At 53.0% G+C, this 12,999-nt stretch overlaps 1 protein-coding gene across 4 annotated transcripts in view; it reads right to left on the bottom strand.

The window, feature by feature from the left end:
- The window catches only part of LOC137434370 (uncharacterized), a 30,459-nt gene extending 19,132 nt beyond the window's left edge, over positions 1 to 11,327 (bottom strand). The window contains exon 1 of one of the 4 annotated variants that reach the window (XM_068127291.2): positions 11,214 to 11,327. The gene's annotated coding sequence lies outside the window, so the exon portion shown is untranslated. Of the gene's footprint in view, positions 1 to 3,849; positions 3,947 to 11,213 lie in introns of those variants that run through there. The other 3 variants (XM_068127289.2, XM_068127293.2, XM_078785416.1) reach the window with 3 other exon arrangements.
- Between the last annotated feature and the right edge of the window lie 1,672 nt (positions 11,328 to 12,999).

Genomic DNA, 12,999 nt, shown 5'->3' with positions numbered 1-12,999 from the left:
TAATCCCAGTTGTAATTTAACATTTGTTAAAAAAAATTTTGGCTAATGTGCAAAATAAAGAAATACTTCTGGAAAACGTACAGAAGTTTAACACAGTACTGTCCGTGAATTGAGTTCAATATCAGTTTACATCACTTTCAAGGATCAATTTATTTTCTTCGAAATGTCAAATGTGGTTTTTATTTCTTTAAAGGTCACATTAACAAAATCTAGAATAATTTCAACATAATTCCAATGAACTTTTGGTTCTAAGTCAACTTGAAAAGTAAGTTCACCCCCACAAAAAAAAAAATTCCATATTAAATGCCAAGTCTGTATATATATATATATATATATATATATATATATATATATATATATATATATATATATATATATATACTGTATATATATATATATATATATATATATATATAATTATATATATATATATATATATATATATATATATATATATATATATATATATATATAAGGGGGGAGGGGTGGGGGGAAATCCGGACGGTTGAACTGGTTGAAGGGGGAAATCCGGACGGTTGAACTGGTTGAAGGGGGAAATCTGAACGGTTGAACTGGTTGAAGGGGGAAATCCGGACGGTTGAACTGGTTGAAGGGGGAAATCTGGACGGTTGAACTGGTTGAAGGGGGAAATCCGGACGGTTGAACTGGTTGAAGGGGGAAACGACAGAAAAAAAAGGTTTGGAACCACTGCTTTAGTCGGTGCAGTATACTGTTTTTTCTACCAGGTGAGCGCTGGTGGTATTGCCCCTATGTTTTTTTTGCCCTCACTACAATTGTCTCAGACACATGCACCAAGAAGTCTCCACTTTGTTAAAATTTTCAGGTCAAACACGCATAATCCTGTCATCTCAGAAACTAGGTTTGTGCTTGGATGGGAGACGTTACATGGAAGGATGAATGTTGTTTGCTTGGCGGCGGCAGACACAGAGTCATACACAGACCAGCGTGGCAGAAATTGTGTGTGTGTGTGTGTGTGTGTGTGTGTGTGTGTGTGTGTGTGTGTGTGTGTGTGTGTGTGTGTGTGTGTGTGTGTGTGTGTGTGTGTGTGTGAATAAAAGAGAGATAGAATTGTGAGGAACAGAAATGAAAAAACGAGGTGTGTGTGTGTGTGTGTGTGTGTGTGTGTGTGTGTGTGTGTGTGTGTGTGTGTGTGTGTGTGTGTGTGAATAAAAGAGAGAGATAGAATTGTGAGGAACAGAAATTAAAAAACGAGATGTGTGTGTGTGTGTGTGTGAATAAAAGAGAGATAGAATTGTGAGGAACAGAAATGAAAAAAAACGAGATGTGTATGTGTGTTTATGTGTATGTGTGTGTGTGTGTTTAGTAATGTGTGTGTGTGTGTGTGTTTAGTAATGTGTGTGTGTGCGTGTGTTTGTTTATGTGTATGTGTGTGTATTAATGTGTGTGTATGTGTGTGCTTATGTGTATGTGTGTGTGTGTGTTTAGTAATGTGTGTTTATGTGTGTGTGTTTAGTAATGTGTGTATGTGTGTGTGTGTTTATGTGTATGTGTGTGTTTATGTGTATGTATATGTTTGTGTGTATGTATGTGTGTGTATGTGTTTGTGTGTGTATTTATGTGTGTATATGTGTGTGTATGTCTTTATATGTGTATGTGTTTGTGTGTCTTTATGTGTGTATGTCCATGTGTATATGTGTGTCTTTTTGTGTGCACGTGTGTCTTTATGTGTGTATGTGTGTGTGTGTGTCTTTATGTGTATGTGTGTGTGTATGTGTGTGTCTTTATGTGTGTATGTGTGTGTCTTTATGTGTGTATGTGTGTGTGTCTTTATGTGTGTGTATGTTTCAAGATTCAAGATTCAAGAGTCTTCATTATTACATGTCCCATACAAATATAAGGCAGTAAAATTCTTAAGTATTGGCTCCTCGACTTTGCAGTAACAATAAATAAATAACAATATAAAACAAGAAATAGCACCAATAATAACAATATATAAGAAGAATAAAAACTAAGTAGCAGCTCTAATCATAATAAGTAGCAGTTTTTCATTAATAAAGTGATAGTGGCAATAACATAATAATAATAATAATAATAATAATAATAATAGTAGTAAGTAGAGAATAATAATGGTCAATAGCAGCAATAATAATAACTAGCCGAAACCCGTGGAACATCCACGGAAGGGAGGATGTGGTGTATGGATAGAGTGTACCATTATGGATGGCATAGGGGATTTGCTTGTCCGAGAAAGAGTTAGGAAGAAAGATGAGAATGAAGAGTGCGTATATGAACAACGTATTTATTGCAATCTACTTAAATGACAACGCTACGATATACTTTTGAAAAATGAATGGATTCAGAATAGGAATCGGCATAGCACCACTCTGGGATTGTCCACTCAGTGGATGGCTTGCTGTCGCCTTCGCCTGTCCAATCAGCGGACGGCTTGCTTCGCCTTCGCCCAGCAGACGCCAATACGATGGCGTCGTAAGATGGCGTCGTATCGGCAGTTAATCGGATGCTTTTGGGCCCCAACGTCGGCTAATTCAGATTTTTCGAGTATGGCTGTACGTGATAAACAAAGAGCGCGGTTCGTAGATCGTAAATCCATTAGTGCCGTGGGCATCGGGTCACTGGGTGCGGCGTAAAAGGGATAACAAAGTCGAGTCCTTACGCTATTATTATCTATCTATAATGCCAGTAATCTCTGTGTGTCTGTCTGTGTGTCTGTGTGTTTGTCTGTGACCGCTGTTTCTCGACAACCACGGGTCCGATATACTTGAAACTTGCCAGGTATATTGCTGGGGACCCGAGGATGTGCCTTTTCAAGGTTTGTAATTAATCGGACAAGTACCTACCGAGCTATGTCCAAAAAACGCTTCAACCAATCAGAGAGCAGCGAGCTATCACGTGTGCCGAACCGTTAATGCAATGCAAGCGTTAATGCGTTAATGCAAGGCTTTTCTTTTTTTCCCTCTTCTCTTTCTACTTTTCCTTGCGATTAAATTGCAAACAGCCAAAATACGTTGGCGCTAATTGAATAATTGGCCATTAACACTAAAATAATCGTAACTGCGATATGCCAACTTCCGGACAGTGCAGCCTTCCATGTTGTTGTTGTTTGCAGCAGCTGTTTGCAGCAAGGCAAGGCTTTTCTTTTTTTCCCTCTTCTCTTTCTACTTTTCCTTGCGATTAAATTGCAAAAAGCCAAAATACGTTGGCGATAATTGAATAAATGGGCATTAATAGATAGATAGATAGATATGCGATATGCGAACTTCCGGACAGTGTGCGCGTTACGAGCTGACCGCCATTACGGTACGTAATTCGATTTCTTATGCGCATTATTTCTCCCAATTCAGTCAGAGCGAAGGGCGGAAGCGAAGAGCGTTGTTATTTTTGTTTACGGGCGTACGGGCGGGGTAGAGCGTACGGGTAGCGTTTTTTTTTTTTTTTTGGCAAGGAACGGGCACCCACGTACGGGCAATGCCCTAGTATAGATAAGTAGCAGAAATAATAAAGTGATGAACAGTGATAATAAAGTGATAACAGCGGCAGTAATAGAAATATAAGTAGTGTGTAGCAGTCAAACAGGCAACAGGTCACCAGCAATCAGTGTTCATTGTTCATGAGCCTGGTTGCCTTATGAAAAAACTGTCTCTTAGCCTGTTAGTTCGGGGCTTGAGGCTGCGATACCGTTTGCCAGACAGTAGCAGCTGAAACAGTCCGTGGTTGGGGTGGTTGGGATTTTAAATAATCCTACGGGCTTTTCTGACACACTGTCCATTGTATACGTATATCCTGGATATCCTGGATGTATATCCTGGATGTATACGTATAGTATATCCTGGATGGAGGGAAGCTCACATTCACTGATGCGCTGGGCTGACCGTACGACGCTCCTCAGCGCTTTGCGGTTGAGGGCAGTGCAGTTCCCATACCAGTCAGGATGCTCTCTTTTGCGCCTCTGTTAGAAGGCCCATAGGATATTCGGCCCATGCCGAACTTATTCAGCCGTCTGAGGTGGAAGAGGCGTTGCTGAGCCTTTTTCACCACTTGACTGGTGTGCTCGTTCCAAGTGAGATCCTCGGTGATGTGGACGCCGATGTCGGGAGAGGGGGAGGGGATGGGAGGGGAGGGCATGGGCGAGGGAATGGGGGAGGGGATGGGGAGAGAGGTTGAGAAGGGATGAGGAGAGGGGATGGGGGAAGGAATGGGGGGAGGAGATGGATGGGGAAAGGGAGGGGATGGGGGAGGCGATGGGGGAGGGGATGGGGGAGGCGATGGGGGAGGGGATGGGGGAGGAAATGGGGATAGGGGAAGGGATGGGGGAGGGGATGGGATGGAGGGAGGGGATGGAGGGAGGGAATGGGGGGAGGGGATGGGATGGGGGAGGGGAGGGGATGGGGGAGGGAATGGGGGAGGGAATGGGATGGGGGAGGGAATGGGGGAGGGAATGGGGGAGGGAATGGGGGAGGGAATGGGGTAGGGGATGGGGGGAGGGAATGGGGGAGGGAATGGGGGGAGGGGATCGGGGGAAGGGATAGGGGGAGAATATGGGGGGAGGACATGGGGGGAGGATATGGCGGGAGGGGATGGGGGTGGGGGAGGGGATGGGGGAGGGGATGGGGGTGGGGATGGGGGAGGGGATGGGGGAGGGGATGGGGGTGGGGATGGGGGGAGGGAATGGGCGAGGGGATTGGGGGAGGGAATGGGGGGAGGGGATCGGGGGAAGGGATAGGGGGAGGATATGGGGGGAGGATATGGGGGGAGGATATGGGGGTGGGGGGAGGGAATGGGCGAGGGGATTGGGGGAGGGAATGGGCGAGGGGATGAGGGGGGATGGGAGGAGGGAATGGGGGAGGGGATGAGGAGGGATGGGGTGAGGGGATGAGGGGGGATGGGGGGAGGGGACGTGATGGGGGAGGGGATAGGTGAGGGGATGGGATGGGGGAAGTGTGAGGGAAGGGTTTGAAAATAGGTATTTGCTCTCTTTTCAAAAACTCGGGGTCTAAGGGGTTTTAGTGGGGTCACAGTGCATCCGGGTTCGACCCCCCCCCCCCCGCCCCCCCCCCCCCCCCCACCGACCGAAAAATAGTAATTTGCTTTTTCCCCTGAAACGACACACACTATTTCGATAAAACCACCACAACCTTCATCACCTGTGATGTACCAAAGTTTGCTCACGGCATGTAAAAACATAGGGGCAATACCTCCGGCACTCACCTGGTGGAATAAACCGTACACTACACTGACTGAAAGTATTTGAAATCTATTTCAATGGTTGCTAGGATACAGTGCAGCATGTAGATGTAGAATCTTACTCACATAATCATTAGACTTTGAACAAACAAAAAAACACCTATTTTTTTTAATGCCGTGAACAAACTTTGTTATATCACAACAAATATCATTTGTACCAAATTTGGTCACAATCCCTTCAGCGGTTTTGGAGAAGAAGTTTCAAGTGTTTACGGACGGACTGACAACGCGCCATCGCATAACCTCACCTGAACTTCGTTCCAGGTAAGCGAAAAATCTGGGTCTAAAAGGGTCACCGAGGGGTTTGAGTGACTGTTGCTCCTGATCCAGGTGAGCTTCAGGACCCACAGTCCTATTTTTTGCTTTTGCCTTGATCTGGAGTACTGAAAAGAGATACCTGCGTCGACAATGAGCAGACCAGGTAGGTTCTAATAATAACATGTAGCCTAAACGACTTTTTAGAGAAGATTCTCCAACAATAGTTTTGGATGTAGCAGATGGTACGAAATTAAAGTGTCGGTCCCAACGCTACAGATCCCTCACCCATCATCTACAAGCTTAATAACACCTTGTAGCGGTTACCGCTGGGTATACACAATCGCCTTGCACCTACCGAGGACGTGGCCAGGGAGCGATTACCATGCCGGGCTCATCCAGGCCGCCCGGACAGGCCCAGACGCGCTTCTCCCGGGCATGCCCGGACTCGCCGTTCCCAGGCTCGCCCGAGCCGCCCGGGCACGCCCGCTCTCGCCTTTCCAGGGCTCGCCCATGACGCCCGGGCATGTCCAGACTCACCTTTCCAGGACTCGCCCAGGACGCCCGGGCACGCCCAGCCTCGCCTTTCCAGGGCTCGCCTAGGACGCCCGGGCATGCCCGCTCTCGCCTTTCCAGGGCTCGCCCAGGACGCCCGGGCATGTCCAGACTCGCCTTTCCAGGGCTCGCCCAAGACGCCCGGGCACGCCCGCTCTCGCCTTTCCCGGGCAAACGCTCCGGCATGATGTGTATATACTATATATATTGCTGCCCGATAAACGGGCTTTTCAGAGTACCCGTTTGATACGTGCAATAAAGCAACACGGACGAATTTCCGTCTTTGGTCGCGTCAATCCTATCGACTCGCGTTGGAGCACAGCTCCTTCATTGGTGACCCACGACATGGACACGGCAGTTGCCCTTAAACTGCCTACCTTCTGGGAGGCTCACGCGGCGATTTGGTTCACCCAGGCGGACTCCCAGTTTGCCCTGCGAGGCATCACCGCCGACGACACCCGCTTCCACCATGTGGTAGCAGCGCTCGGCTCCGCCACCGCGACCCGCGCCCTGAGCCTCCTCCAGCGCCCACCAGCCGCTGACAAGTATGGCGCGATCAAGACGCTCCTCCTCGACGCTTTCGCCCTCTCACCGGCGGAACGCGCACGACGCCTGCTCGACCTGCCCGAGCTCGGCGACACGTGCCCGTCCGAGCGAATGGACTACATGCTCTCGCTGCTCGGTGAGCACTCTCCGGATTTTCTGTTCCGAGAGCTGTTCCTCCGCCAGCTGCCTAACCAAGTACGCCTCGCCCTGGCAGGCACGCAGATCGCGGATCCCCGCGCCCTCGCCAGGGAAGCCGACAAGATCTCCTCGGCAGGCCAGAACATCGGGGCGGCTACCTGGAGCCCGCCGCCGTCCGAGGCGACCCCCATGGCGCCCGAGCGGCCTGTGCGGTTGGAGGCCGAACTGCCGGTGCAACTGGCGGCCGCCACGCCGCGCCGACCGCTTCCAACACGACGGCCGGGGCCTCCGCCTGACCAGGCGTGGTGTTATTACCACGCCAGGTTCGGACGGAAGGCTCGGACGTGCCAACCCCCGTGCACTTTCGGCAAGTCGGGAAACGACCGGGCCGGTGTTCATTACCAGCCATGAGCGCCGGCCACTCAGGCAACTTGCTTTTTATTAAGGACAAAGCGTCCGGGCGGCGTTTCCTTTGCGACACCGGCACCCAACTGAGCGTCATACCCGCCTCCGAGCAGGACAAGCAGACCGCCGTTTGCGGCCCCTCCTTGGTCGCTGCCAATGGATCGGCCATACACACTTTCGGCCCGCGCAACGTCACCCTCTGCTTCGGCAGCCAGCGCTTTAACTGGACCTTTGTGACGGCGAGCGTGCCCATGGCTTTGCTGGGCGCCGACTTCCTCTGCGCACATGGGCTGCTGGTCGACGTCAAACGGCGTCGCCTTGTCAACGCCGAGACCTTCAGCTCCCTGGCATGTACGATGCGCAGCTCCGCGCCGACCGAACTAGCATGCGCCCTCCCGGCGGTGAACGAGTTCGCTCGCCTGCTCGCGGAATTCCCGGCCCTTACGCGGCCGACGTTTTCGGCCGTCGCAGTGAGACGTGGTATCGAGCACCACATACCAACTACGGGCCCGCCGGTCTACGCCAGAGCCCGCCGCCTCGACCCGGCCAAGCTCGCCGTGGCCAAAGCCGAGTTTGACGCGTTGGAGCGCCTCGGCATCGTGCGGCGCTCCGATAGCGCGTGGGCCTCACCACTGCACATCGCGCCAAAGCCGGGGGGCGGCTGGCGCCCATGTGGCGACTACCGCCGGCTCAACGATGCTACCACCCCCGACAGGTATCCGATCCCGCACATCCAAGACTTTTCCGCCCGTTTGGCGGGACAGGTCATTTTTTCAAAAATTGACCTGATACGGGGATACCACCAGGTACCTGTCAGGCCGGCCGACGTCCCAAAAACGGCCGTCATCACGCCGTTCGGCCTGTTCGAATTTTTGAGGATGCCATTTGGCCTCAAGAACGCGGCCCAGGCGTTCTAACGCTTGATGGACGGCGTGCTGCGCGACCTGCCATTCCTCTTCGTCTACCTGGACGACATCCTCGTCGCCAGCACGTCCCGGGCCGAGCACCTCCTCCACCTCCGAACACTGTTCGGACGCCTCAGCGAGCACGGCTTAATCGTCAACCCGGCCAAATGCCACTTCGGTACGACGGCCGTTGACTTTTTGGGCCACCGCATCACCAAGAACGGGGCCGTGCCGCTGCCGACCAAGGTTGAGGCCATCACCAAGTTCCCGCATCCCCGCTCCATCAAGGCCCTGCAGGAGATCCTCGGCATGGTGAATTTTTATCACCGATTCGTGCCCCCCGCTGCTCAGCTCATGCGGCCCCTTTACGAAGCCCTCCGCGGCAAGCCGGCCAAGCATGACATCGTCTGGTCTGCGGCCATGGACGCGACATTCACGAGCGCAAAGCGGGCCCTCGCCGACGCAACGCTGCTGCCTCACCCGGTGCTCGACGCTCCCATCGCCCTCACTATGGACGCCTCCGACTACGCGGTGGGCGCCGTACACGAACAATGGGTGAACGGGGTGTGGCAGCCACTCGCTTTTTTCAGCCGGCAATTCCGGCCGAACGAGTTAAAATACAGCACGTTTGACCGCGAGCTCCTCGGTCTATTCCTGGACGTTCGCCATTTCCGGCACCTCCTGGAGGGCCGCCCGTTCACGGCTTTCGTCGACCACAAGCCGTTCGTTTACGCAATGGCCAAAGTCACGGAGCCGTGGTCGGCCCGCCAGCAGCGCCACCTCTCCGCCGAGTCGGAATTTACCACGGACATCCGGCACGTCGCTGGCAAAGACAACGCCGTAGCCGACTGTCTTTCTCGGGCCAGCGCGAACGCGGTCCACCTCGGCGTGGACTTCGCGCTCATGGCGGCCGACCAGACCACCGACACCACGGTGCAGGCCCTCCGGGCGGCGGACACGGGCCTCCGCCTGGCCGACGTCCCCTTCGCGGACACTGTCCTGCTCTGCGACGTCTCCCAAGGCCAGCCTCGCCCCATCGTGCCCGTTACCTGGCAGCGCCGCATCTTCGCCTCCATCCACGGCCTTTCTCACCCGGGCCGGAAAGCTTCCCAGAAGCTGGTGTTGGCGCGTTTCGTCTGGCACGGCCTTCGACGGGACGTCCGCGATTGGGCCAACGCCTGCACGGCCTGCCAGCGGGCCAAGGTCCACCGCCACAACCAGGCCCCGCTGGCACCTTTCACCGTGCCCGAACGGTGTTTGGACCACGTCAACGTGGACCTGGTGGGCCCCCTTCCCCCATCGCGGGGTTTCACACACCTGCTCACCATGGTGGACAGGACCACCAGGTGGCCGGAGGCCGTTCCCCTCATTTCCACCACCACCGCCGACGTGGCACAGGCTTTCATCGCCACCTGGGTCGCCCGTTTCGGCGCACCGGCGGACATCTCTTCGGACCGCGGTCCGCAGTTCACCTCCAAGCTGTGGGGCGCAGTCGCCCGCAACCTGGGAGTCCAGCTCCACTGTACCGCGGCCTACGACCCCCAAGCCAATGGGGTGTGCGAGCGTTTTCACCGCTCCATGAAGGCCGCGCTCATGGCCGGCCTTCAGGACGACGGTTGGGCCGAACGGCTGCCGTGGGTCCTTTTGGGCCTCCGCACGGTCCCCAAGGAGGACCTCCAGGCGTCCACCGCCGAGGTCGTCTACGGCCAGCCGTTCCGCGTCCCGGGCGAGTTCGTGCCCGACTCTACCAGGCCGTGGTCCGCAGCTCGCCAGCGCTCGGACCTCCAGGAGGCCGCCCGATGTTTTGCCCCCGTGCCAACGTCCTGCCACGGTGGCCCCCAGTCCTACGTCCCCCCAGCGCTTCGCACAGCGGAGTATGTTTTTGTGCGTCATGAGTCATGACGCACACCGGGGGCCACTCCGGCCGCCGTACGACGGGCCCTTCCGGGTCCTGCGACGGGACGACAAGTCGTTCGTCATCGACATCGGCGGCAGGTCGGACCGGATTTCGGTGGACCACCTCAAACCGGCGCACGTGGACGTCGACCAACCACCACGGTTGGCCCTTCCTCCGCGGCGAGGCCGCCCCCCGTCCACAGTTCCCCCCGCTCGACCACCCACCACCACACCGGACCCCCCCCCCCCCAAGACCCTACAGGGGTCGCTTCGGCCGGGTCATCAGGACCCCCCTTAAATTGACCCTGCCGGTGCAAGTCGATTCTGGAGGGGCGTGTGTAGCGGTTACCGCTGGGTATACACAATCGCCTTGCACCTACCGAGGACGCGGCCAGGGAGCGATCACCATGCCGGGCTCGTCCAGGCCGCCCGGACAGGCCCAGACGCGCCTCTCTCGGGCACGCCCGGACTCGCCGTTCCCAGGCTCGCCCGAGCCGCCCGGGCACGCCCGGTCTCGTCTTTCCCGGGCATGCCCAGACTCGCCGTTCCAGGGCTCGCCCAGGACACCCGGGCATGCCCGCTCTCGCCTTTCCAGGGCTCGCCCAGGACGCCCAGGCATGTCCAGACTCGCCTTTCCTAGACTCGCCCAGGACGCCCGGGCACGCCCAGCCTCGCCTTTCCAGGGCTCGCCTAGGACGCCCGGGCATGCCCGCTCTCGCCTTTCCAGGGCTCGCCCAGGACGACCGGGCATGTCCAGACTCGCCTTTCCCGGGCAAACGCTCCGGCATGATGTGTATATATATTGCTGCCCGATTAACGGGCTTTACAGAGTACCCGAGTTTGATACGTGCAATAAAGCAACTCAGACGAATTTCCGTCTTTGGTCGCGTCAATCCTTTCGACTCGCGTTGGAGCACAGCTCCTTCAACCTCCTCATTTACTGATTTAGAGGTGACATTGGGTCTACAAGTTGATTATAAAAACTTTCTGCCTGGTTTGTATTTAAAAGGAAGAATGAGGTTTCACCATCGATGTACGAAGTTTTGTGATGACGTGACACGTGTATATAAAACAATGCAGTGAATAAAATAAAACGAGTGAAAAACACCTCATTAAATGAACAATCAAATACCTCAACATACATTTAATAAAAACTTGTTTAACTTATCTTCATTCCCGTCATCAACGAACAGAGAATTATTTTGTCTTTACATAAAAGTTTTACATCTCTCTCAGTGTTAATAATAAAATGAGAATCTCCGAACAAACCTCTTCAGATGAGATCCGATTCGATCACATGAACCGTTATCTTTGTTACAGCACAAGCTTTCAAGAAGATCACCCGGAAGTTCTTAATCGTTATTGACTACTTCCTGTTTACGCACATCATTCTTCTTCCTCTGGGTAAGAAGATTGTTTGTGACGTCAACAATTTGTATGCCGCCGACACATTACAGTGCAAAACTAAAAGTGAACATCAGGATTCCTCTTCCTCTTTTGGGTTAAATAGCGTTTTCAGATCCACGAGACTCTATATATGCCACTCGACTCGGCTTAGCACCGGCTGAAGCAAATAATTACGGGAGACTTCAGATTGTTCAACCCGTTAATTTTATTAATGGCCAAACGGATTGGCAGAGTCTTTTGCTTTGTCGGCTCAATGTATCTGGTACACCTGACTAGAATCTAGATGATCCCTGTTGTATCCTGGAGAAACACATAATAATATACTGTCGCGGTTGCCGCTGAGCATACACAATCGCCTTACACCTGCCGAAGACGCAACCAGGGAGCGATCACTGTACCGGGCTCGCCCAGGCCGCCCGGGCACGCCCGGTCTCGCCTTTCCCGGGCATGCCCAGACTCGCCTTTACCGGGCTCGCCCAGGCCGCCCGGGCACGCCCGGTCTCGCCTTTCCCGGGCATGTCCAGACTCGCCTTTCCCGGGCTCGCCCAGGCCGCCCGGTCTCGCCTTTCCCGGGCATGCCCAGACTCGCCTTTCCCGGGCTCGCCCAGGCCGCCCGGTCTCGCCTTTCCCGGGCATGTCCAGACTCGCCTTTCCCGGGCTCGCCCAGGCCGCCCGGGCACGCCCGGTCTCGCCTTTCCCGGGCATGTCCAGACTCGCCTTTCCCGGGCTCGCCCAGGCCGCCCGGGCACGCCCAGTCTCGCCTTTCCCGGGCAAACGCTCCGGCATGACGTGTTTGATTGCATATATATATTGCTGCCCGATAAACGGGCTTTTCAGAGTACCCGAGTTTTGGTTTTGCTCAATAAAGAAACTCGGACGAATTCCCGTCATTTGTCGCGTCAATCCTTTCGACTCGCGTAGGAGCACAGCTCCTTCAATACCGAGTATTCCTGTCTATTATTCCAGTATTCCTGTCAAAGTACTTCTCATTGTATGTATGTGTATCACATATATTTATGATTATAAATTCATTACAGAAACATTTTTATGTCCCCGTTGACGAAGTCGCCAGAGGCATTATGTTTTCAGGTTGTCCGTCCGTCCGTCCGTCTGTGATAGGTTTACGTTTCCGCGATAACTTGAGAACGGCTGAAGGGATCTTGGTAAAGGTGAACTGATTCGATTTTGTGGTCACGAGGTCAAAGGCCAAAGGTGAGAGGTCATGTTAGGTAAAAATACTGTTACCGCGATAAATTTATGAACCAGTGATGTGATTCTGACAAAATTTGATACACTTATGTAGAATAATGTAAAGATGAACTGATTAGGTTTTGCAGTCAAGAAGTTAAAGGTCAAAGGTCAAAAAAAGTTAAATAAAAGTGAAAAAGTCAAACTTAAAGTTAAAGGTCAATGTCTGTAATATGTCTATGACTTGAGAATGACAGGAGGGGTCGAATGCAAACTTGGTATACATATGTATGATGATGTAAAGATTACCTGATTAGATTTTGGGGGCAAAGGTCGAAGTCCTCATAGTTTTTTTCAGTGGTTTTCAAAAGCTTTTGTGTTAAAACAAATATGGCGGCCGAACCACGTGACCAATGACGTCATCATTATATTTTTTTCTAAACTAATTTATTCCGAGATT

Source organism: Myxine glutinosa, chromosome 10, assembly GCF_964187855.1.
Source record: "Myxine glutinosa chromosome 10, kmMyxGlut1.1, whole genome shotgun sequence".
Taxonomy (NCBI): domain Eukaryota; kingdom Metazoa; phylum Chordata; class Myxini; order Myxiniformes; family Myxinidae; genus Myxine; species Myxine glutinosa.
The sequence above is the reverse complement of the archived record's forward strand: the minus strand, read 5'-3'. Positions and strand labels throughout refer to the sequence as shown.